This window comes from Lycium ferocissimum, chromosome 4, assembly GCF_029784015.1.
Source record: "Lycium ferocissimum isolate CSIRO_LF1 chromosome 4, AGI_CSIRO_Lferr_CH_V1, whole genome shotgun sequence".
Classification (NCBI taxonomy): Eukaryota; Viridiplantae; Streptophyta; class Magnoliopsida; order Solanales; family Solanaceae; genus Lycium; species Lycium ferocissimum.
The window spans coordinates 737,769-765,714 of record NC_081345.1 but is presented as its reverse complement, the minus strand read 5'-3'; positions in this window follow the sequence as shown (position 1 = coordinate 765,714).

Here is a 27,946-nt window from a genome sequence, read left to right as displayed (position 1 = left end):
TAGCACCAAAGAAGCAAGCAAAGGAAGGTGCCATAGTTGAATAAGAGAATTGTTTGTTAGCAAGTAAGAAGAGATACTTGCAAGTCAACGGATAACCGTAACAGCTGCTGATCAGAACTACTTTAATGGAAGGAGAACGATGACCAAGTATTAGTTGATTCCTGATTGTATACATAAGAACAGAAGACTACAAAATTTATGAAAGAGTTCAATAAAGAGCTAAGAGGGAACGAGAAGAGGCTGACCAACTTATATTCTAAAGATAAGGCAATCGGGGCCTAGGAGAAGGGCAATCACTTCAAGAAATCAATGAAAACGTTATGGATTGGAAACTATAACATTCGAGGATGAATGTTTTAAGGGGGGAAGGATGTTACACCCCGTAGTTCTGTACATTGAAATCTGTAAGTGTTGGTCGTTTCAAGTATAAACTATGGAGTTGCCTTCAAGGATATACATATATTTGTATGCGTATATCTTACGGTTGTGTAGGTCCAGCTCAGGTAATAAGTTGGGAGGATTAAAGAGAAGGTGAGTTGCAGAAACTATGTTTGTTGGTCCAATTTGGAGAAAGAATATCTTTTAGAACATGATGAGCTTTGAGGCAAAGTAAAAGCCTAAAGTGAAGTTCATGAAGCCTAGTTTTCAACGCAATGAACTGCTTATTGATACGGTATCCGAGCAAGGAGATATGGACATTACAAGTTGGGCTGGCAGGCCAGGAAAATGCTCTGCGCGAACGCACTAGGAGGTGGCGCGAACGCGCAGAAGGGGTGACAGACAGCCCAGCACGAACGCGCTGAGTACTTTTTAGGTCGGTGCAACCCGAGCCTAAAATGTTATAAAAAGGGGTTACCCCCTTATTTCCTCATTCAAACATCCTCTAAGCCACCCCAAACTTCTGGAAATTTCCTCCAACTTCCACATATCAAATTTTAACACAAATCGAGTATAATCCCCAAACTCTGGTCCAGACAGCGTATAGTTGTGATTACAAAAAAATATAGCGATGAGTCTTGGCTTAAGTTCAAGGTGGAAAGTGAAGATATTGCGGTTATAGAGAGAGTAAGGTATGAATCTCTCCTTATTAATATTGATTTTCATTTATTTACGAAGATAAAACTACTAAATAGTAGTATAACAAGTTGTTTAGTTGTGGAATTTGGAAAAGCATTGTGTGGGATGTTTTATGGAGCATAATGGTATTGGTAATGATGTTGTTGATGTTGGTATTGTTGTTGTTGGTTGCTGAATTATGATTTCGGGCTAGGCATATAAACAGGGGAGATGCTGCCCGAATTTCAGCAGATTCTAAATGGAATTAAATTAAGGATTTAAGATGGGCGTATGACTTTGAGCCTAACAATAGTATGAATGGTTTATATGTAGATTTACGAGCTTAGAAGGATAAACGTTGAATCGCCAAGGAGACTGAAAGGTATGTTAAGGCTAGTCCCTTTCTTTCTAAAGGCATGATTCCTATGTTACGACTCCATACATGTCTTCCATAATATCCTTGTTCCCGAAAAGCTAGAAGTTCATGATTCTCCAGGTTTTTATGATATTAAAGACGAGATGTTTTCTATGAGGACCATGATGACATTGATGACTTCTTTCTTGTGAATCCATACTTGACTTCCATAATGTCCTTATTTCCAAAAGCTAAAGATTCATGATTTTTAAATTTTCTTATGACGCTAAAGAATATTATGTTTTCATGATGAAAATGGTGATGATGATGATAATCCCGTTCCTAGAAGTTTCAAAGTTTAAGATTTTAAATGCTATGATGAGATTGTTGAGCTTATTTCATGATTTCCTTGGTTTTATTCATTGTTGTTGATCTCACCTTATAATCATTGTTCCTTCAAGGTGAGGTAAAGCGATGATGATTGTTCCATAAGATAATCGGAGGTTACCGACCTTACATCACTCCGATAAAGTGGTAACTTTTATTTGGGCTCCCATGCATGCTACTTATATTATGTATGTGTATGATATATGTATATATATGTATCTCTCTCTCTCTCTCTCTCTCTCTCTATATATATATATATATATATATATATATATATATATATATATATATATAGAGAGAGATATATATATATATATGTATGTATGTATGTATGTATAGGGAACATGGGAAAAGGGTGAGGCGTTGTGTATTCATAGCCACCTGATCAGTTGGTATATTATGACATCGTCTCGGATGCGGGAAGCCCGGACGCGGGATTTATGGGTATGGATCAGGCTGCACGTGCCGCAGTAATATGATATATATATATAGGGTCGGGCTGCACGTTCCACAGCAACATAATATATTTATGGATCTGGCTGCATGTTCCGTAGCACTATTATTGTCACGACCCATTTTAGCCTAGGTAAGTATCTAACCCCAATATAACAAGTCTGAGTATATCTAATCCTTTAATAATCAACACTATAGAATCAGCAACACTATCATCACAATATAGTCATCACGACATCTCACTCAAATCATAACGCAATGCAATGTAAAAATGGTATGAATGTGATGCCATGCCATGCTATGCAAATGAGATGTACACATGTACTCCGGACGAAAATATCGACGTCTCGGCAGCACAACCTAGTGTGACTCGCGAAGTCTGAGTGCCACCTGTCCCGGATCTTTGCCAAACAGACAGATGGGACCCTGGCTAATTGCTCACAGGGAGAGTCTCACCGGCACCACTCTGGGGGACCCGCGGAGCCCATGCACTACAATCTATTCCGGGATAACATCGAAATCGGCCATGCAACAAAGATGCCCGAATATAACCATCGAACATCGACCTCCTCACAATCACTCAAAAGAGTTGTCTAATATCAGTTTCATAAATCAACGATTTTGGAATTGAACCTCGGACATTGGCCTCCTCACAATCACTTAAGTAAAAGAGTTTATCAAGTATCAGTTTCATATAAACAACGATTCCGAAATAGATCTTCGGACATCGACCTTTTTTCGCAGTCACTCAAGTAAAAGAGTTTATCAAATATCAGTTTCGCTCAATCAACGATACCGGATCATCACTAGATATCGTCTATGCATGATAATATGAGAGAATGCGTGCAATGCATATGTCAATCATCAACAAGTAAGCTCAATATCACAAGTACCTCAATGGGGTACGCCAACAATGTATCACATCACAATACCAACAGTGGGTATGCCAACATATATCAATAACTCAAGTACCGACAATGGGTACGCCAATAATGTATCATAGTACAAATACCAACAATGGGTATGTCAATCCTATCCAAATTAGGAAAACAAGCGACATTCGCTATCTACCAACTACACATGGCATCAAGCCAACACAATTAAACAATCAAACGCATATAACGGGGTGGCTAGTCCCAACACACATCAGGGCACAACCTAAGGAAATATCCATCCCAACTTCACACCCGAAGGTTCACATGCTGTCTCCGACATCATAATCTAAATATGTGATTCACTATACTAAGTCTCACCAAAGGTAAACCATAACCTACCGGATCGCCGAACTGCAACACCAACAAGTTACTCTATCGCCTTGCCCTTTCTCTGAAGCTCAGAACCAAAGTAGTCTAAGCATAGTCGAATTCTAAATTAGAAATCATGAATAATGATACTAATATTGCTATGATATCAATTAGGTCCATTTTAACCCTAGAAATTGGGGAAATGGGCCCACAAGGGCAAAACAGGAAATTCACGAGTAAAATACCAAATTGAATCCTAGGTAATCATAATCCCATTATTAATTGTTGATTTAGCTCAAGAATTATCCCATAATCTGATCTCCAGTAAAAAACCCCAAATTGGGTATGAACCCTAATTCTCCAAATCCGAAATTCAACGTTAAAAGTGAAAGATATATGATTACTAAGCTTGGATTCAACAAGTTTTATCATCAACATCTTCAATTTATCATATAGGACCCTAAGGGAAAATCTCCCAAAACCCTTTTTCAAATTCCAACTCTAAGGGATTATAAAAGGGAAAGGGGAATTCTAAGATAATTGTGATTAAGGAAGAGTAAAGGATTGGACAAAGTTTACCTCCAAGAGTTTCTTCAAATTATCTCCAAGAACAGTTTCTCTAAGCTCCATTACTAAGGTACAAAATAATGAGGGTCTAAGACTTGTTTAAGACACATTAAATGAAATATCACTGCCCGTAACCGCCACGGTGGAGGGAGTGCCGCTACAGCGGTATGGTCTATATTGCCCGTCACCACCCCAGCGGTCATCACACCACAACAGCGGTGCCGTTGGGGCGGTTCTGGTGCCGCCATTGCGGGCACCAGACACCAAATTTCCCGAATTTCTCTAAGTCTTCAATCCGATTTTCGGGTTATTCCCGAGGCCACCTGCTCAGAATCCAACCACCTAAACCCATAGAAAAATACACTACGAACACACTCGTGGTCTCAAAATTTCCAACGGAGGTCTGGTTGACCAATTCAACCACCGGTGCCTACTTCCCATTTCCCATCCAAATTCCCGAAATGCACTAAAATGCATTGTGAAGCGAACCAATCATACATACAAGTTCTAAACAATCATCCAGACCTCTCAGAGTTGACGAAACTTCGAAAAAGGTCCGTTTGCCTAAAAGTCAACATCGGGTCAAAACTGAGTCAATCAATGCTCGGAAGTGGCAAAAGTGCCAAAAGTGCCATAACGACCAAACTGGTTGTTACAATTATGATATATGTATATGAAAAATGTTTTCTTTTGAAAGCTAAGCATGCATGATATCCGCCTTATGAGGCAATCAGATGTACAGGTTATCTCTTTATCTCATGTTATGTTCCATATTTCTTGTTATGTTGTTATTCATGCCTTACATACTCAGTACACTGTTCGTACTGACGTCCTTTCTTGTGGACGCTGTGTTCATGCCCGCAGATCAGATATGCTATTTTGCTGTGTAGATATGTGGGTATGGCAGGGCCTTTTCCTGTCTTTTTGTGACCTCTTATTTTATGTACAGTACATGTAGTGGCCATGTCGGACTGCATTGTCATCTTTTGCACGTTTCCCTATATATATACATATATATATATATATATATATATATATATATATATATATGTGTGTGTGTGTGTGTGTGTGTGTGTACATTTATGAGTTGTTGAGGTAGAGTTTATTGTATAAATTTTACAGCGGATGCTATCATTCAGATATAATTAGAAATGGGCCACCAGGTTGTTCAGCATACGGAAAGTGCGAGTTTAGGGGTGCTTGGTCAGTAGTGGTCGAGCACTCGTCACGACCCCTTGGTTTGGGACGTGACAAGTTCGAACAAAACGTAACAATCACTATAACTAAGAATCACCAACAGATCAATATCAAACCAACCAACCAACAATAAGAACATGTGATGTGTATGCAAATGAAATGCAATGCAATTAAACACATATGCTGCGGGGGGAAGATGTACACATCTCGACAATCATGACCCATGGGGGACCCTTAAGTCCATGTACCGTCATTCCGTATCACACAGCCTAGAATGACTCATCCAACTCCCGCTAGCTACTCTGTATCACACATCATAGAGATGGACATGAAATATAGTAATGTCACATGAATCATACTTACCTCTGTCATCACCATCTTCCAATATCAAGATCAAGACAGATATATTGAGGATATGAGAAAGTATGTCATGGAATGAGAATAACATATGAATTCCAGTCAATTCACACAAAGACAGCCATCATAGTACAAATATCACATGACTTATTTCCTTCCAACTAGTCTCCCATAATACATAGAAACCACCAATTTACATATGAAAAGCCAAGCATAAACCTAGAGATTCTAACAGGCCACGAGCCCGAAAACACAAGTCACACACAACAGTACCAACCTAAGAATTCCATCCCAAATTTCATACCCGAAGGTTCACATGATGTCTCCAACAATTCCCTAGTTCTACATATGAGTCTCTAACCGGAGTCTAACTAAAAAGGTAAGCTATTACCTACCTGGAAGGCCGAATATAAGTCACGATCTGCCCAACAAAGCCTTGCCCTTCCTTTACGCTTCCAAAAACTCAAAATCTAGTTATAACGTAATCTAAATTAGAAATCATGAAGAATTATACCTATAATGCATAGCTTATAGTTAGGTTAAATTTAGCTTATGGAATTTGGGGAAACGGGCCCACAAGGGCAAAATGAAAAATTTGAAAGTGAATCATGCAATTCAAGTCTAGATGATCAAAACCCACTAATCAATTCCTAGATTAACTCAAGATTAAGCTAAATTCGTATTTAAAGTGAAAACCCCTAAATTTGGGTATAAACCCTAACTTTCCAATTCATGAATTAACCTCTACTAATGGAAGATTTATGCTTAACAACAATGGATAAATTAGAATCTAAGGTTATACTAGCCAATTTCATCAACAATTTCTATTTAGGAAGTCTAAAACCCATTTTAGGAATTTCTCATAAAACCCAAATTTCCCTCTTCAATTTCATCCCAATACATAGATAAATTCGAGCCTAACAACATTAATCTAACCAATTCCATGCTTATCTTAGCTAAATTCATCAATGACAACTCCTCAAGAAAGACTTAAACCCCTTTAAAGAAGAAGCCATAAAAACCCTATTTTATTATTGATGTTCTATGAATTTACTACCATGAATTCTTACTTAGGAAAGATACATGAAAGGAATTTAGACTAGGGAATTTAGCCTCATGAGAAATCTGACCAAACTCTCCTCAAATCGCCTCCAAGATGCTAAGGAAATGTAATATTAGGAATGGGAGGAATAAGGATTTTCATAAGGCATTTAAATAAGAAACTGATGCGCCGGCTGCTAAGGCGGTCAAACCATCGCTATGGCGGCCACCCCACCGTTATGGCGGCCACCAGACACCAGAATTTTTTGGTGTTTTCCAAACTTGGAATCGACACCCGGAACCACCCCGAAACCTCTCGAACACAAACCAAATATGTATACATATATAAAAGCACACTACAAACTCACCACGCACTTGGAATTCTCAAAAGAGGTCTCGTTGACTAAGTCAACCCCCTATAGCCTAAACCAACTTTCCAACCCAAGTCCTAAAATGCACCTGAGTGCATTAGTAACCGAACTAAATATACCCACAAGTTACAAACGCCCATCCAGACCTCTCCAAATTGACGGATTTTCGAAAAAAGTCCCTTACCCAAAAGTCAACTTTAGGTCAAACATTTTTCGCTTTAAGGCTTATGTTACACCTCGAAAAATTTCATGTCATCGTATGGTAGATAGACTAACGCAGGGTAAGAAGTATATGATGTTTCTACAAGTAAGAAGTAGTACTTAACGGTTCTAATTAAGATTCCAAAGACATTTGAGGCAAGAGAAGAAAGTTTGTTGAAGAATGTAAGGTGTAAGTCAAGTTTTGGAAGGGCTTTGCGAAGTACAGAACTAATGTTGACTTAATGATTTCTTAACGAAGAGTTATGAAGCCCCTTATATTGTTAATGAAGTGTTAAACAAGTGCTAAGAAGGTTCCATAAGGATTGGAGATCAAACGAAACGACCAGAACAAGTTCAGTGAAAAGGTGGATTATATGACCATTTATACGGTCCGTGTAATATTATATGGTCTGTATAATGGTTCGTATAATCGTTACAGTGAAGGGCCATCACTGATGGAGTTATATGGTCACTTATACGGACCGTATAATATTATACGGACCGTATAAGGGTCCGTATAACTCCCGACGGGCAGTTTTAATTTTTTATAAAAGATGGCTTCAAGGTCTCATTTCTCATTTCTTATTTTCGCCACTTCTCTCTAAACTTCTAGAATATTCCACACACTTCATTTACATGAATTCAAGGAAATGAAAGATTAAATACAAAGAACTAGTAGAATCAAGTGCAAAAATGCTAGTTATGGTTGATGGAAGCAAGAAATCTCTTTGGAATTGAAGTTAGGGTTTTCTCCAAGTGAAGCATTTCCATCCAAAACCCATTCCTATACAATCAAAGGTGAGTTTTATGATCATTTAACTTTATTTAGAATATTGAATAGTTGAAAGACATGGATTATGGAAGAAAGTAGAAAATGGGTTACAAATATCAGTGGAGTTGAGGACGTTGAGAATCATCCATGCCTCCGATCTTTGAATCTGTGGAGTTGGCATCTTATAGATTCCGGGATGTAGGGGTCCTATGGTATAATAATTGGAGTTCTTCAAGAGGAGAGGATGCACTTCCCCCGGTTTGGCAAGAGTTCACGAAAGCTTTTATGTGTCATTATTTGCCACCCGAGGTCTGTCAGGCCAGAGCTGATAAATTCTTGAATCTTAAACAAGGGAATATGAGTGCCCGGGAGTATAGCCTTCACTTTAATTCATTGGCTAGATATGCTCCGACTATGGTGGCTGACATAGGAGATAGAGTGCATAGATTTGTGAGTGGCTTAGGGCCACATTTATTCAAGGATTACTTGACGGCTTTATTGCAGTAGGGGATGGATATTTTCCATATTCAGGCCCATGCCCAGAACTTATAAGAGCAGCAACATCCGTAAAGGGGTGAGCGCGATATCGATCGAGGGCAGAGTACGAGGGCCAGATCTGCGAGTAGTGAGTATCGAGGGGGTCAGCAATAATATTCCAACTATACGGGCCAGTCCGCGACTAGTGCACCACCGCGGTTCGCGGGTAGGAGATTTGATCGCCCTATTTATTCTAGTCCGAGTCAGAGTTCGAGGGTCTCAGGTTCCCAGTATGGAGGTGATCCTAACCAGAGGAGACCATCGGTTCCATGATGTAGTCAGTCCAGAAAGTTGCATTCAGGCCCGTGTCGCCAAGGTTTAGATGTTTGTTATGATTGTGGACAGACTGGACACGTGATGCGTGATTGTCCCTCGAGGCATGGTAGAGGTGGGGCTCAGCCCACAGGGTCAGTAGCCAGTTCTTCTACATCCGTCTTTGTTACGTACCCGTATTTCGCACGTTCGGATAATTTGGAATAATTGCGAGAAATTAAAGGTAAGACTATTTCCAGAATTATTTTGGTGAACAAGTTGTTGGTGAATATTATTTATGAATATTACTAGTATGAAAATATGGAAAAAGGCCAAGGGTAAAAAGAAAAATTCGCAAAATGGTTCGTGGTAATATCGTGGAAGCCTAGGGGCAAAATGGTAATTTCACAACGTTCAAGAAAATTCTTGAAACTTTCATGTGGGCCGTGTGGCATAAGTATATGCCCACATTACTTTGGGGACTAAAGTGTACAAAATAAGACAATTGGTCTTCTTTGACCATGTTAGAAAAATCAAGAGAAAGAAAGAAAATTCTAGAAAGAAAAGAAAAATTGAAAAAAATAAGGGGGCATGTGCCCCTCACATGCTTATATATATATATATATATATACAAGGGGTGATGACTTATTCATCACTCTAATTGAAGAAGCAAGAAAAGAAAAAAAAAAAAAGGAGAAAAACAAGGGGGTTCGGCCATGAGGGGCAAATTTTAGCCCCATGAAATCTTGCTCCAAAAATTATTTTCTTCATGTATTCCTACCAATTCAAGGGTCCTCTACAACGTGGTGTAATTATTTCGGAAGATAGGGCGTTCGTTTCTCGCTTCCGCATCTTAGACAAGTGAAGAAGTTGGAGAAGAAAGGTAAGTCTTAATCCCCCTTTTATATGTTATGAAGGGTTCATTTACATTGTAGTATGGGGGGATGGATAAAATTCATGAAAATATGGAAGTTGGCATGGTGTGGCCGTGTGTATGCATGTATTGTGTAGGCAAGATTAATTAAGTTTTATGTAGTATTCTAGTTGTGGTTATTATGGACTACTATATTGGAAATGAAAGTTTGATGATTTTGGTTGAAGTTGTGAATGTGGGAGGTGGCCGAATATATATGTGCATGGTGTGAGAAGTATGAACCAAGTTCTATGTAGTAATCTAGTCGTTGTTAATATGTATTCTATGATGCAAATGAGAATATGATAATTCTAGTGAAGTTGGGATTGTTGGAAAGATGATGTGGAAGTTAGTGTGGCTTGCATGTAGTCTTCTTGCATTGACGAGAAATAGTGTGGTTAGTACATGAAATGTTAATATGAATTATGAATTTGAAAGAAGGAAAATGTGTTGGAATTGTCTTTGTAGAAATGAAGGTTACTTATGTTAGAATGCGTTTGTAATTGAATATTGATGTTGTTGGCATTCTTTGTGATAATGTGGCCGAGTTCCATTCTCGGATTTTTGTTGAAATTGGCCGAGTTAGATTCTCGGGGATGGTATATTTACGGGGAAATCGCCGAAATTTCGGCCGGCAAAGTGATAATTTGGAAAAAAGGGACTCTTAAGCATCCATGACTAATATTTGGTAATTGTGACCAAATGTAGATTTTGGAGAATTTGGGATTTGATCTTGGATTGGCGTATGAAGCGAAAAAGGTATGTGAAGCTTATCCTTTCTTTCTTTGGCATGTCCTAGACATAATAGGTTTTGATACGAGCCTCGGGGTCGATTCTACTCCTAGAAATCCGAGCTTCAATTTGACCCTTTTTCATTCAATGGAATTGAATTAGATATTTTATGCTTTGTTGGAAAAATGATTTAAACACTTGTAACCTTTTATAAACAAAATCGAATTGCCCTGAAACGTTCGTAGACAATTCTAAAGTAACTAAGGATTATGATTTCCGTACGCCACCTCGGGTTGACTCGAGATACGTGCACGCTTCTCGAGGTCTTCCTTGCATAGCCCTATTCCGGTTCGACTTTCGCCTTCGTCCCAGGTAAGGATTCCTTTTAATTGTTCTGCTGAGTATGTTTTATATTTGCATATAGTTTCTCATTTTCTGCTCGTGCATGGAGTCTATTTCCTTCACCGAGTCCCGGGCCGGTTTGTATCGTGCGCACGGTTCCCGAGTTCCTCGCTTGAGGGCCGGGCGCCGTATATGAATTCCGAAGTATGATGTGTTACGAAGTATGATGTGTTTGGTTCTCTGAACCGCATTTGTATATTTGATATTATGATGTGTGTCGGAGACAGGAGCAAATCTTCTGAAGTATGATGTGTGTGGCGCCTAAGGCAGGGAGGCGACCACGTTTCCCCGGGTCCCGCAAGGGGCCGGATACCGTTCTTGCATGCATGTTTGTCTTTGATAATCTCTACATCGTGCTTACTTTCTGTACCTGTATTCTGTACCTTATTTTCTGATTATGTTTTTGTTCATAGTATTCTATGCTTTACATACTCAGTACATATTAAATCGACCCCTTTCTTCGGGGGCTGCGTTACATGCCCGCAGGTACAGACGATCGGTTGGTGACGTGACAGATAGGGTATCCGTTCAGCTATTTGGAGTGCTCCTTTGTTCGGAGCCATATTTTGGGTACACATTCTACCGTTGTGCATATGGCTATCTGTTCAGGGGTACGGCGGGGCCCTGTCCCGTCATATGATTCTGTTATGTTTGTTAGAGGCCTGTAGACATGCTTGTGGGTCATGGGTCTTGTTTGTCTGGTCTGGTCTGAGATCTGTGCCTTAGCGGCCCTGTTTGCTATGATGGCCTAAGTGGCCTATATTTCTGCATATGTATGTATTATGCATGTTCAGGCGATGTGTATTCCGCCTGCCTATGGGATTTGATACGATGTGTCTGATACGCATGGCCGCCTAAGGCGACGTCTGCTGTCAGTGTCTGTATAAATTAGCGTACGCTAAGCTATAATTGTCTTTGACATGACAATCCGGTAAGCGAGTGTGTGTGCGGGTGTCCAGTTAGGACACTAGTCACGGCCCACGGGGTTGGGTCGTTACACGTGCGCCCGTAGGGCGCCTTTTCCAGACCCCACAGTCGCCGGCAGGCAGCGAGGAGCATCCGGTTCTGTGGCACCCAGCCCCGTATTTATGCTTTAGCTGAACGTCAGGATCTTGAGTCCTCCCCGGATGTGGTTACAGGTATACTATCTATATTCTCTCATGACGTTTATATTACTCCTTGTATTGTTGGCCGCATTGGGGTGAAATCCGAACCAATTAAACCTTTTGAGGTATCTACTCTGGTTGGTGATCCCCTAATAGCTAGACAAGTATACAAGAATTGTGTGGTGGTGGTATGTAATCATCAGACTATTACTGATTTAATTGAGCTGGAAATGTTAGATTTTCATGTGATTATGGGCATGGATTGGTTGGCTTCTTGCTATGCTAATGTGGATTGTAGAACGAAAATAGTTCGATTCCACTTCCCAGGAGAACCCGTACTTGAATGGAAAGGTAATACAGCGTCTCCAAGAGGTAGGTTTATTTCCTACCTTAAGGCAAGGAAGATGATAGTGAAAGGCTATATTTATCACCTAGTTCGAGTTCAGGATACTGAAGCAAAACTGCCAACTTTTCAATCTGTCCCGGTAGTAAATGAATTTTCGAATGTATTCCCAGATGAACTTCCAGGCCTTTCTCTGGAAAGGGAGATCGATTTTGCGATTGATGTGTTATTGGACACCAAGCCTATATCTATTCCCCCTTACCGAATGGCTCATGCAGAGTTGAAAGAGCTAAAAGCGCAATTGAAAGATTTGCTCGAGAAGGGATTCATTAGGCCCAATTCATCACCGTGGGGAGCACCTGTCCTATTTGTAAGAAAGAAAGATGGTACCTTACGGATGTGCATTGACTATAGGCAGCTGAGCAAGGTGACGATAAAGAATAGATATCCGCTTCCAATAATCGATGATTTGTTTGACCAATTATAGGGTGCCAAAGGGTTTCCCAAAATTGATCTAAGATCGGGTATCACAAGTGAGAGTTAGAGAAGAATATATTCTCAAAATGACTTTCAGAACTAGATACGGCCATTATGAGTTTCGGGTGATGTCATTTGGGTTGACTAATGCTCCGGCGGTGTTTATGAATCTGATGAATAATGTATTCAGCCCTGTCACGACCCAAACCGATGAGCCATGACAAGTACCCGACCATCACTGACTGTCCTGGGCCCATGTACAATCTATAACTGTGTGATACTGTCTCCCGAACAATCAACATAAGAGACACTGCACCGGGAACTCACGGCCAATGCATACATATAGACATAAATGCTGAGAATAACAGTGCAAGCTGATTTGGCCGCTATACATATATACTGTTCAACAAAATATACGCCGACGAGGCTGCATAATATCACGACTACATATCACTGTCTACAGACCTCTATAGAATACAAACTGTAGAAAGGACAAGACAAGGCCCTGCCATACCCATATATGTACGTAACGGAATAGCATACCAAACGGACTGAAGCTCCGGATCAATGGAGCGTGCCGACTGCCACTGAGGGGGAGGTCCTACTACTGTGAATCGTCCGACTGGCTACCCGATCTCGCGTACGAACGCAGCGACATAAGAAAGGACGTCGTACGAGCAATGTACTGAGTATGTAAGGCATGAGTAATAACATATTAAAGGATACAAAGCATGAATAGTAACAGGACGAAAATAGAGAGCATATCACGAGATAAAGGAGCAACCCGTACATCCGAGTGCCTTTTAGGCGGGTAGCATGCATTCTTAGTTTTGAAAAACGTACCCGATCCATATATATATATATATATATATATATATATATATATATATATATATATCCATTTAGCCGCGGAACGCGTGTACCGATCCATATAATATATTGTTGCGGAACGTGTAGCCCGATCCATATAATATATTATTTTGGAACGTGCAGCCCAATCAATATAATATATCCCGCGTCCGGGCATCCCGCGTCCGGGACGGTATCATGTCATATTATACCAACTGATCAGGTGGTTACACGTATATAATGTTCCCTTTTTCCCATATACATATACCGTATATAAGCATATACGCATGCGAGCCCAAAGAAAGCCATGTATCTATCGGAGTGACGTAAGGTCGGTAACCTCCGATTGTATTATGGAATAATCATGATCGCTTTGTCTCACCTTGAAGGAACAATTATTATAAGGTGAGACTATCAATGAAGAATAACATCACGGGAAAACATAGAATAGGATCATAAATCTCATAAAGCGTCAATTCATATACTTTGAAATCTTAAAAATAGTCATCATCCATGAATAAAATTGAGAAATCAAGAAATAGCTCAACATTCTCATATCATCATTGAAATCGTAAACTTGAAACCTTTAAACATGGAATCATCATCATCATATTCATCGTAGGAAAATATTCTCATCTTTGACATCATCGCTATCATTGTAAAACATATCCATCGTTGTTGTCATAAAAGCTTACGGAGTCATAAACCTCCGTTTTGGAAAAATACGGACATTTTGGAAAGCATTTATGGGTCATCGGGAAAAGAAATCATGCCTTGGAATCATAGACTTCTAACTTTTGAAAACAACGAAGTTATGGAAGCATTTATGAAATCGTAACATAGGAGTCATGCCTTTGAAAGGAAGGGACGAGCCTTAACATACCTGTTCAACCTCCTATTGGCTACGCTTACGCGTCCGAGCTCGTAAGTCTACATTTAAGAGGATTTACACTAACGTTAGCCTTTTCATCGCACACTTGTACCAAGTTTCAAATCAAACTATTCTATATTCTGCCGAAAATCGGGCAGCATCTCCCCTGTTTATATGCCCAGCCCGAATTTTCAATTCAACAACCAACAACAACAATAACAATACCAACATCAAAAACATCATTTCCCATATCAAAGTACTCCATAGAACAGCCCATATGGTGCTTGTCCCATGTTTCCACCAACAAAATTAATTTACAACAATTTAACAACTCCTTCTCCGTAAATAAACCAAGATTAACGTTAATAGCAAGAGATTCATACCTTTCTTTCGATAAGAATACTATATCTTCACTCCTCTACCTTGAACTTAAACCACAACACCTCAATACACAATTTTTTAGTTGCAACTATACGCCGTCTGGACCGGGATATGAGAATTATACTTGGTTTTGGGTTAAAAAGTTGAGGGTTGGAAGGTTTGGGAAATTTCTGGAATATTTGGGATGTTTTTGGGTGTCTTTGGCTGAAAATGAGGGGGTCTCCCCCTTTAAATAGCGGTCCAGGTTCTGCCTGGACCGACTTAATTTTCCTTCAGCGCGTTCGCGCCACCTTTGGGCGCGTTCGCGCTGACTTATTTTTTCTGACTGCGCCTTCGTTCAGTAAAAAGGTTATAACTCTTTATCCAGATATCGTGTGAGGGCTCACGACCTATGGTTGGAAAGATCTTTCAATTATATACAACTTTCATTCTTGGTGATTTTCCAAATTCCTAACGTATAATATCGTTTTGACCCCTCCAGTTCAGATCATCCGAAAATGTTTCCTTGAATCATCCTTTTGGACCTGTTTATATGCCCAGCCCGAATTTCAATTCAACAACCAACAACAACAATAATAGTACCAACATCAAAAACATCATTTCCCATATCAAAGTACTCCATAGAACAGCCCATATGGTGCTTGTCCCATGTTTCCACCAACAAAATTAATTTACAACAATTTAACAACTCCTTCTCCGTAAATAAACCAAGATTAGCGTTAATAGCAAGAGATTCATACCTTTCTTTCGATAAGAATACTATATCTTCACTCCTCTACCTTTCACTTAAGCCACAACACCTCAATATATATATATATATAGTTGCAACTATACGCCGTCTGGACCGGGATTTGGGAATTATACCTGATTCTGGGCTAAAAAGTTGAGGGTTGGAAGGTTTGGGAAATTTCTGGAATGTTTGGGATGTTTCTGGGCGTCTTTGGCTGAAATGAGGGGGTCTCCCCCTTTAAATAGCGGTCGTGCTCCGCCCGGACCGACTTAATTCGCTTTAGCGCGTTCGCGCCACCTTTGGGCGCGTTCGCGCTGACTTACTTTTTCTGGCTGCGCCTTCGTTCAGTAAAAAGGTCATAACTCTTTATCTCGATATCGTGTGAGGGTCCACGACCTATGGTTCGAAATCTATTTCAATTATCTAAAACTTTAATTCTTGGTGTTTTTCCAAATTCCAAACTTATAATATCGTTTTGACCCCTCCAAGTCAGATCATCAGAAAATGTTTCCTTCAATCATCCTTTTGGAGGGCTTATGCCCATATTTGGCTTATGGGTCCTTCTTAGGACTTGGTCAAATTTCCATGTACTACTCATATGTCTCTTCATATGACCTTTATAAAACTCCAACATGTGGGCCCCACTTAGCGTACAGTAACGAGGGCTTTTCGTCAAGTGCCCTATGAACCAATTCACCCCATATGGTCTCAAAATGTCATATATAGGTTATTATTACATCTTATAATATAACCTTCATCCTGAACCCGGGCCTCAAAATTTGTTCAGCGCGTTCGCGCTGTGTTGGCCCTTGGCCTTCTGCGCGTTCGCGCCACTCCCAGGCGCGTTCGCGCAGACCATTTTCCTGTCTGCCAGCCCGACTTGTAATGTCCATATCTCCTTACCCCGATGTCCTATTGAGGAGCGGTTTGTTGCGTTGGAAACTAGACTTCCCAAACTTCACTTTAGACTTTTGTTTCACTTCAAAACTCTTAATATACTAAAACATATTCTTCTTCTAGTTAGACCAAAATTTTCGTACCAAACCTTGCCCAACTTTCCTTCAAAGCCTCGGAAGCTTAATCCCTTAATTCACTGGTCTTCCAATCCTTCTATAACCCGTTACGCGAACTCGGACTCTTATAATCGTAACACGAGAACCTATGATCTTTCATCTTCTCGACAATAACTCCAATGTCTGCACTCGAATAGCTAATACCTAACGAATTTCCACGTACAGAAACTACGGGGTGTAACATCCTTCCCCCCTTAGAAACATTCATCCTCGAATGTTGCAGTATTGCCAACCCACAACACCATCTTTGTTTCCTTAGAACCGTTATTCTTCCCTTAGGGTCCGATTACCGTTTGCTTAGACTATAACTTGGGTTAGTCTCTTCCCATTCTTCCCTTAACTCTTTCATTGCCTTCAATCAACTTCTTTCACTTCTTTGCCCTCATGTATATGATCGAAATTTAACTAGTATCTCGCTCTTGCTCTGATTTTTGTCTCTATTATTATAGTCTTGACTTATCATGCCACAAATATTCATCATCCTGCAAGTATTCTCTTTCTCTCGCTCCTTATTTCCCTGTTAGCGGGCAATTACCTATTCGTATACAGCTTCCTCTTTGCGTTTATCCGTTCGGCGCTATCTCGGGCTACTCTTTTTGCTATCTGTTGGTCTTAGATATGCAGTGTACTGACTCCTTGCGGTTCATTGGTCAGCTTCATTAGTCCTTACATCCTTGTCACCATCTCTCTTACCCTTACATTCCGAGTGTTTATCCAACATGATTTTGTCGCTAGTGAGTATAATGGTTATGTTCCTTAACTGTTCCACCCAGTTCCTTTCCAAGGCCAGTTATATCAATATCCAAAATACATATATACGTAATGTTTCTTTGCCATTTATTATCCTTGATTCGCTTACACTTATGGCAAACTTATAATCCGAGTTCAACTAATTTCATAGCTCGCAACATCTTTGAGCTCCTGCTACAACTTTTTCTTTACTTCCTTCCCTCACATCTCTCAACACAATCCCAGAAGCATAGGACTGCCGCAATTCTTCTATTATAACTCTCTTGCAACGCAAGTATACTTATCTTCGATTTCCTTGCATTGGCGATCACTTCATCTGTCGTTATTCCTTATTGGCTTTCTAATATGACCTTTTTGCAATAATAGTTGGGCATAGCTTCACGTTGACGGTTCATATAATTCCATAGCATATACTCTCATGTTCAGTATAATTAGCGATCCGTGAAGTGTTTTCTAATATCCGGTGAACTCTTTTATTTCCATTCATAGGAGCAGCGTTCTTTCTTTCCTTCAAAAATTTCCAAACTACTAATCGTTGTTCCTTTTATTACAATTTTCATTGTCATCCCAAGTGTCCTTTGGGTTCGTCATCTTCTCTAGCACCCTTTGTGAATTTAGCTTGGAGACCTTTCTTGCTCTTTTCATTGCCCTTTAGGGCATGTCGCTGCATACTTAGGTACGACATAATTTTTTCCCGATATGAGGGATTCAAATCATGGTCTAAAAATATCGTAGTTCATATTGGCGTGAAGCATTCTTTTACGGTGTCTTCCATACTTTCTTCCTATGTCTGCCTCATGATACACTTATTGTCAATTCGTTTCTGCTTCTTTCTGATACCTTCTTGATATGCCGATATGTTTCGAACTCTGGCCCCGAGCTAATAAATTTCCCCTTCTGGAGCTTGAGAACGTCATAATTCCTTTCAAGTCCAATATGTTCCTCCCCCCTTATTAAGGAGGTCCTTATACGCCCATAGCCTTCGAGTAACCGTCGCCTTCGATCATTATCTGCCATCCTTCACGATCTTCTTAGGGCCGGGGTTCCGTCATCGTATGGTCTGACTTGTCTATCTTATTGCTAGTTACAGCCTTGTATCCAATCGGAATACTTATAAGGGTTAGATCCAATTCCGATGCCTTCTTTTCCGTCTCCTCATATCTCTGTCTTTTATGACTAACGGTTTCCTGGACCCGCAAGTTAACAGGGTCATCGAGATTCACCACGTCATTTATGAGGTCTTCGATTATACCTTACTCCTCGTCTCTCTTCCCGACTTTGCTTATAACATATCTAGAATTCTTCTTATCTTGAGTTCTTCTTCCATTTATGTCTATATCGTCATTCTTGTCAATATTTCCATACCCTTTCATCCACTACTAGTTCTTTCGCCCGTTTAGCTCACTTACTCATACTTCTTCTTAACTATGCATTTGTGTTGCAGCTGTGCGTCCAAGTTATCCAAGTTTTCCGAGTGTCCTGCTACTTCTTGCTCTTAGCACAGAATTCTTGCAATGTACACTCTCTCTATCCTCGTTCATCGAGCCTTCATCCGTCTTTCTAATGCCACGGCCAGGTTGTCCTCCATGCACGTTCCTTACATTATACTCTATTTCCTTTATAATCGAGTTTCTCGGTCCTTATAGAAATTCTTGCCTCATGTCATTAATTTTCTAATCATATGTGTCACCCCATTATCCTCGTCCTTATCTCAGTGATTGATCGATTCCCTACTGCTAACTCGTTAAAGTATCCTTCTTACTCTCATGGTTAAAGATTTCCAGTTACTTTACTGCTGCACGCTCTCCTTTTTTTTTTCTTTTTTTGATCAACCCATTAGTATACCTTCCCTATTTTCATCCTTAACCTTCCTTAGGTTTCTTCCTTCCCGAGCGCCCTTCTCCTCTTGTTATTTATAGTATCGACCCTGAAGTTAGTGAGATATTCCTTTAAACGTGCAAATCCGTTCTATTCGTAAGTCATCGTTTACGAAAGCTTCTCCATGTCCGGGGCAACCACATCAATATGGCTACACATTTATCCCTTTATAAATATATCTTTCGAGAGTTGAAAATCTCTTAGCATCGTTGCAAGCCCTAATCTTTCCTTCTCTTACTTCACACTCCTTGTCGCGGTCACTATCCTTTTAGCACCACTTATTGAAATTTGTTTTCTGACCCCACACCTTCCTCTTTTGTTCCATACTACCACACTTTAATCCCCTTTCACATGCCTACCTTTGAATTCTTACCCAAATAGTCTCGTGCTTTGCCCGTCATCTCTCTTGGAGGCTTTACTCACTCATGCTTCTCACTTTTCACTTTTTCTGACATTTTGATATCCTTACCTTCCATCTACTCACTTTCTTTCTTTTCCAAATATCATTGTATTAGAACTTTTCAAGCTTAACCTGTAGTGAAAATAGCATCAGCTTACCTTGTAACATTTGTACCATTTATTTTTTTGTCACTAGAACTTCGTTACCCTGTTCGATCAATGCCTTCCCTATACCGCAGCGTTGGTTGCCAAGATACACATACCCGCTGATATAGCCATGTATGGGATATCATATGCGTACGTATACATATAATTACTACCATCTCGCTTACAAAATATTTCCAAACGCTATTCAAACTCACCCTAATTCTAGAGCTGTGATGCACCTTCTTTCCCTTCACCGGTCTAGTCCGCCTCGTTTTACGCGACCTCTTAAGGTGTTACACCTCAGAAAATTTTTCGTTGATGCACAGTGAATAAGCTAATGAAGAGCACGATGTATTCAATGTTTCAATAAGTAAGACATAGCATTTGATGATTTTAAATAAGATTTGAAAGACATTCGATGTTAGACGAGAAAGTTGCCAAGAGAAGGCCATGTATGCGATGTGTATCGGAAAGGATTTATGAGTAGTAAGTTGATGACAACTTAATGATGTGTTTGGGAAGAGTAATAACGCCCCTTAGATTGTTAATGAAGTGATGAACAAGTGCTAAGAAGGTTCTATAAGGATTGGAGATCAAACGAGATGACGGGATCGAACTTGGTAAGGCAATGAGTTTCACGGCCAGGTTCCACGGCCAGCATTGTGTTCCACGGACCGTGGATGGGTCCGTGGAACTGCCAGTGGAGGAGACGACTGGCTGGTCGTGAACCACGACCAGCTTCACGGACAACATTAGGTTCCACGGACCGTGGAACAGTCCGTGGAACTCCCGACGGGCTGAAATATTCTAAGTGTATAAATGTGTTCCCAACTTCATTATTTCATTTCCAACACTTCTCCACTTCTCTCTAAAGTCTCTAGGGCATCACATATATTTCATGGACAAGAATCCAAAGGAAATCAAATATTGTTATCATTAAACCAAGTGAATCAAAGTAAGAAAACCCATTAAAGTTCATTAAAAGCAAGAGATTCAAGTGAAGGAAAATCTAGGGTTTTGCTCAAGTGAGGTATATGCAACCAAGGTTCAATCCCACACCATCTAAGGTAAGTTTTATGATGTTTCCATTTTGTTTAAAGTATTTGAAAGTTGAAACACTTGGATTATATAAGGAAAAAGGAAATGGGTCATGAATGTGTGAATAGTGTCACTTTTGAGTAAATTATTGGAATGAGTTATGATTCTTGATACGTTATGAATATGATTATGTTATAAATGATATTGAGAGTATGGAATCGACATTGTATGTGAATGAGCGTATTGTCGAGGTATGACTACAAATATGGATGAGTTGAAGTGAATTGTGAAGTAAGAGTAATGTAGTTGGCTAAAAGCTATTGTGACGATATTGTGAATGTTGTTATTGATGTTTGGAAGTTGATGTGTAATACGAGGGAAGTCGTATAAATAAAGGAGATGCTGTCTGATTTTCTCTAGAATTAGTCATGAATGCTAAGCTATCTATTATCTAATATGAGTATGCACTTCAATGAAGGTAGAACGTGAGCCTTGAAGAAGAACGTACAAGTGATAGAATAGTTGCACGGAAAGGTATGTAAGGATAACCCTTCTTTCATAAGGCATGATTCTTTGGCCAAATATCTCTCCTTCTATGAGCCTACGATGTTCTCTAATGATTCTATCTCTAGAAGCTATTAAGCTTATGATGCTCCAATGATACGATTGTACTAAGTTCCTTATATGACGAGTAATACTCTAAGGATAGATGGCAATGAATGACGATAGTAAAAAGGCTAAAGATAGATATGAGCTTATATGTATGTGTGCCCATGAGAGGTTACATCGTGAACACCGAGCTTATACGGCCGGGTAGAATATAATGAGTATGTATGTGTGCCATGAGAGGCTATTGTAAAGACCGAGCTTATATGGCCGGGTAGAATATAATGAATATATATATATATATATATATATATATATGTATACCTATGTATAACGATGCGCGCACACCACTGCAATTGGGTACGAACAAACCCTGAGCCTTGGTAGGGCCAGGTACGTGACACACCGAACCTTCGTGGTCGGGTATGCTATGTAAATGCTATGTATGTGACATATATAAGAGTACGATTATGCTATGTAAATGCTATGTATATGACATCTATATAGGTACGATTATGCTATGTATATGACATCTATATGAGTACGATTATGCTATGTATATGACATCAATATGAGTACGAATATGTTAAGACCATGTAAGTGCCAAGTAAGGGCTATGTATATGCAATGCATATGATATTGGCATGAGTATGAAAGGAAATATGAATACGAATACGAAAATGGATACGAAAGGTAAATGAGTACCGATACGAATGTATGTACGCGAACACGCAATAGAAATGACACGTCCCTATGGAAAGCAAGTGCTATGACGATGATGCTATTATCTCCCATTCTATGTTGTTTCATATGTTGACTATTATGCTTTCATATTGATATTGATTGTTATATCCCGTATTTTGTACATTGGGATAATCCGGGCTAACCATGATAAGTTAAGGACAAGACAATTTCGGGATGCGAGGTAGAGACTTTTGACCTTTGATTTTGTTTTAAGGCATAAGTTGCTTATGATTTTATTGGTATGGAATATTAAGGAAAATTTGGTGTCAAAAGTTAATTATGGAAAGTATTTATTTCATGAAAAAAGGCCAATGTGGCTGTGTGGCATATGAGTTGGGTACATCCCATGGCTTGGCCAAATTAAATTCATCCAAGCCATGTGTGGGCCATGGGACATTTGGATGAATCATATATGTGCACATTAGATGACAAGCTAGACATTGTTCATCATTTTATCACTCTAGAAACTTAGAGAACTATGAAGAACAACCAAAGGGGAGTATTCGGCCATGGCACCAAAAATTGGTGACCATGAATAGTGATAAAAAAAAATATTTTCTTCTAGTATTCCAACCAATTGGAAGGTCCTTATTAACGTGCTTAAAAATTGACAATCATGTTGTTGCTCCATAATTTAAACTCACGTTGACAGTATTATATTTCGTATTTTTGTACGTCGAATTATTCGCAAGCTGAGGTGGGGTCCACACATTGAGATTTTTTTGGGACATGCGACAATTTATATGAATCACGTATGTGAAGTTAAACATAACTCAAGAAGGACCCTTGAGCCAAATCAAAGTGGAAGTCCTCCAAACAAATATTTTTAAGTAATGTTTTCGGGTGATCTGACTTCGAGGGGCAGAAATAGCATTATAAGTTTGGAATTTAGAAAAATACCAAAGATAGAAGTTGTATATAATTGAATTATCTTTCCAACCATAGGTCGTGGGCCCATAGGTGACATCGGGATAAGGAGATATGAACATTTTAAGGTGGAAAGGTCAGTGGGCTAGGCCCAAACCGGGCCCAGTCGAGTTAGGCCCATGACCCATGCCTATTTAAGTGAAATTTCAGCCCTTTCCTCTCATTTTTCAGACCAAGAACACCAGAAAATTTTGGAAAGAGAGAGAGAAGAGCCTTGGAGAGAAGAAAAACTAATTTTGACCAAATCTGAGCCCCGAATTCCGAAGCCCATGAAGAGAAAAGTGTTGTACGCTGCGTTGTCTTCAATTTGAGCTAAAAATCAACCAAGGAGAAGAGTGATAACGTGGGGGCTGCATGCTTAAGGTATGATTACGGTTCCTTTTCATTGTTAACGAGTTCATTTAGAATTTTAACGGATTAGCACTGTGAGGGAATAGCCCGATAAATTCGTTTGTTGGTGTTGTGAATTATGGAAGGAGATTTGAAGAGAATTTTGGATGAAAATAAATGTATTTAACTTGTAAAATGTGAAGGCTGTTGTTATTGATGTTGTTCATATGAATTCCGACTCCTTTACGGAAATAAAATTATTAAATAGTTATATCGCAAATTTGGTTGGTTGAGAAATTTAGAAAACAAAGGTGCGGGCTGTTTTATGGCATACGTCGGTATTAGAAATGATGTTAATACTATTGGTATTTTTGTTGATGTTGTTGGTTACTGAATTGAGAATTCGGGCTAGGCATATAAACAGGGGAGATGCTGCCCGATTTTCGACAGAATATAGAATGGTTTGGTTTGAAATTTGGAACAAGTGTGAAATAAAGAGACTAACGTAGCGTGAATCCCTTTAAATGTAGATTTATGAGTTCGGACGAATACGCGTAGCTAATAGTAGGTTGAACAGGTATGTAAAGCTCACCCTTTCTTTCTTTCTTTTGGCATGTCTACAATTCTCATTTGCTTCTTGATGTTACTATTCCTAATTCAGTCGAACTATGGTCTTTTTGTCTTTGGTATGATTGGATTTCAAAGTTTGCATAAAAAGTTTTGTTCCTAAAGGGTTCTATATCAAAACAAAGGCTGTAACTTTCGTAGACAGAACCGGATCGCCTCGATATGCTCGTAGAAGGCTCTGTAGCGTATAATGACTATACTTTCCATAGGCGGGCTCGGATTGGGTTGACGCTCGTCCGTGGGTCCGGCGACTTTCCTTTGTATAGTTCTAATGACTTTTGAAGGAACTTAGCATGACTATCGTCTTAACCCTCGAGCGTCGATTACTTACTTACCTATCGAGTCTGTAATGACGATTATGTTCTTGATTTCCATAAGCTACTCCATATGGCTTTGAAACGTAACCATGATTTCTAAAGTTATATTTGATATGTTCCTGAGTGACCTTCGGGGGAAACTTTATTTGACTATTCTCTTGATTTTAAATGATAAATCGTTTTGACTATTCTATGGAGTTTTTGAAATGTTTTAAACTGCATATAGTCTCCCCTGCGTCTGACTCTACAGGACTTTTAGTACACTTCCCAGGGGGTCACCCATCCTGAAATTTCTCCCACTCCAGCACGCTTAACTTTGGGACTCTGATGAAATGCGGTGCTCTAATGCTAGTATGATCGCGTCCACCTCACCGCATGACCTTTATCACTTAATCCGGAGTAAATCGAAGTTTTAACAGATTTTAAGGCATCCTCATAACACATCTCCCGCCGAATCAGAAAGGGTCTCTTACTCCAATCAATGATTATTTAATACTCGTAGTCATCCCAAATTCTCAGCTAGGTGGCACTTATATTCCAACGATAAATGTCCAAAGTTCCCTCAAAGTAGTATTTTTACCTCAACCTACATCACCTGTTTCTTTTGATGAAATTATATTGCACCACCGGTTCCTTAAGCCTACCGTCTTTGTAGCTTAGAGATCCCATTATTTTTTAGGTGAAGTCGTGTGCACGCAGTACCCCTTTATGCTCTATGCCTTTTTACCCTTCATCGTGTACCCAACACAGCTTCTAACTTACTCAAAAACATACCAGGTTCGTCGCAATAATAGCCTTATCTTGTCACCATGTCGTCGTACTACACCTTTAATTCATAACTATGCATTCCCTTTTCGTTCCATATTCGTACTCATTTAACTACGTCTATCTAGGGTGCTTCCTTTAGTATCCCCTTACCATATTTCTCCCGTCTATGCCCATCCTTCTTTTCTGCGCGCGATGAATTTTATAATACCTCTATGTCCTTCGGAAAATACTACTCCTACACAATCCCTTTCTCGTTTTCAAATCATATTCTGTTCATCCCTATTTGTTCTTATCATACCAGTCATTTCCTAGCACTCATTTTACCTCGTTGCTCATCTTTCTATAGTTTGGTCTTTCACCGTTCCGTCACTGATATTACTCGTGTTCTCGGCTACACATGTCATCATCTATTACCGCACTGTTGTCTCGCTCACTTTCTTTTCATCCCTTTTTTTCCAATTAACCCTTCTTTTTTTTTTCGTGCTCGCTATCATTTCCGCTTTCTCATAATCTCTATCCTGAACTTTCCCCATAGAAGGACTTCATGAACTCCCTCTTTTTTCTCAATAGCTCGCCGTTATACTTTAGTCACCTAGATCACGTCATATCTTTTAGTCACTTCCTCGCTTAGGCTTTGCTCATTTTCATAACAATCCTTATTATATTCACGTAATATCCTGTTCGTGATCAATCTTATAGCGGCACATTCCTTAACTTTTTTCCCTTTCTGGTCAATCTTATCCTTAATATCTCACAAGCTATCCTATCGATACATTCATATCCATCACAATTCTTTTTCCTCTGTACTCTTGTCTCAATCATACTATTATTTTTTTCTAATTATAAACCCGTCATAATTTATCCTCGTTTATCAATTCAGTTGGTACCTTAATATAACAGTCTATCAAGATTTGCCAACCTCTGTTAAGTCATATCTTACTATCACAAGCCCTTTTCAAATTCTTTCACCATACCGATATCGACCTCCTAATTACCATTACCATCAATCCAAATGTTAATTTATTTCTCAAGGTCAACCGTACTTGCACCTTAGTCAAATCCTATCCTTACTATTGACACGACCTTTCAAAGCATACCACAAACCCCTATCTCATTCTCTCGTTTATTTTCGGGAAAATTTCGCAGTTTCCTCTATATTTCTTACTATCTCAAACCTCGCACGCAGAAATACCAACAATGCCTCACATGGCCAACATATATATACCTATCATATCATATAGCAACACACTGTGGCTCTCAATATTAACAACAATATGAAAATGATGGACTTACCTCGTATGTCCAACTCGAATCGCACCTGTTACCTTTTCCTGTCCTTTTTTTTCCTTCCAATTTTTGACTTTACATTTCAATCGTACCTCAATACCTTACCTGACATATATCTTTCGTGCCTTTACTTACCTGCGCGCTTTGTAACTTCCAACATCGTCAATCACCTTCTTCTGTCGATGTCGTCCTTCCGCTGAAATCAAAAGTTAGTACGAGGAATCTCATTTCCTATGACTTGGCTCTATCGCACGATCTAAGACAAAAAGGGTCACCGATTCCTAAATGCCCCGCAGCCCCCCCGTTTATAAGTGTGGCCGGCTTCACGCCATAAACAAGACTCTGCCGGACACGGTCTGTAGACAATCCGAGGACGAACTGCTCTGATACCACTTCTGTCACGACCCAACCCCGTAGGCCGCAACTAGTGCCCGAGCTGGGCACCCGTACACACCCATTAACCGTATCAAAGATACAAACAAATTTTATACATATACAAAGATCGTACGTCGACCATAGCTAGCATAACCAGACCGTACATACGTAAAAGTGAAACGTCGCCCAAAGCAAAAGTCACAAATATATATATATATATATATATATATATATATATATATATATATATATTGCTGTCATAACTTTCAGCAGATAATATCACACATAAGCCGGTAAGGCTATCATAGTATAGGGGGACGTCCAAATCACAAATCACACAGACACAACCGAACAGTGATTACCCACAACCCACACATATGTTCGCGTACCTCTACGAGTAACAACAAAACCATATGACGGGACAGGGCCCCGCCGTACCCATGAATAGTCATATACATATGCATCGGAAGAGTCCGTACCAATACATAGGCTCCTGAACAAGGGAGCGCTCCAAAATAGCTGAATGGAAAGCCTAAGCCGTTCGATCATCACAACAAGTATCCGTACTCGCGGGCATGAAACGCAACCCCCGAAGAAAGGGGGTCGCATTTAAATATGTACCGAGTATGCAAAGCATAAAATATAGTAAACAGACCATAATCGGAACAAGAAGTACAGTAAAATAAATGCAAAATTTAATACCAAAATACTTACTTATCAAAACACAAATCATGGGGGCTCGTGTGGAATATGGTCACCCGCCCGTCATTGGCGCCATAACACATCATACTCCGGAAGGTTTCAAATCTCCGTAACCCGACATATCACATAACACATCATAACGCCATAACTCGGGGTGGGCGTTCGGTTTTTCGGTTCGGTTTTTTCAAAGTTTGGTTCGGTTTTTCGGTTTCGGTTTTTTGAAAGTGGACACCGAACACCGCACCGAATTAGTTCGGTTCGGTTCGGTTTTTTGAAGTTCGGTTCGGTTCGGTTTCGGTTTTTTAATTCGGTTTTTTTAGCAATTACAAATCTCTCCATTTATTTCCTTTTTTCCTTCTTGATTGCTTCGAGTTACGGAGGTTT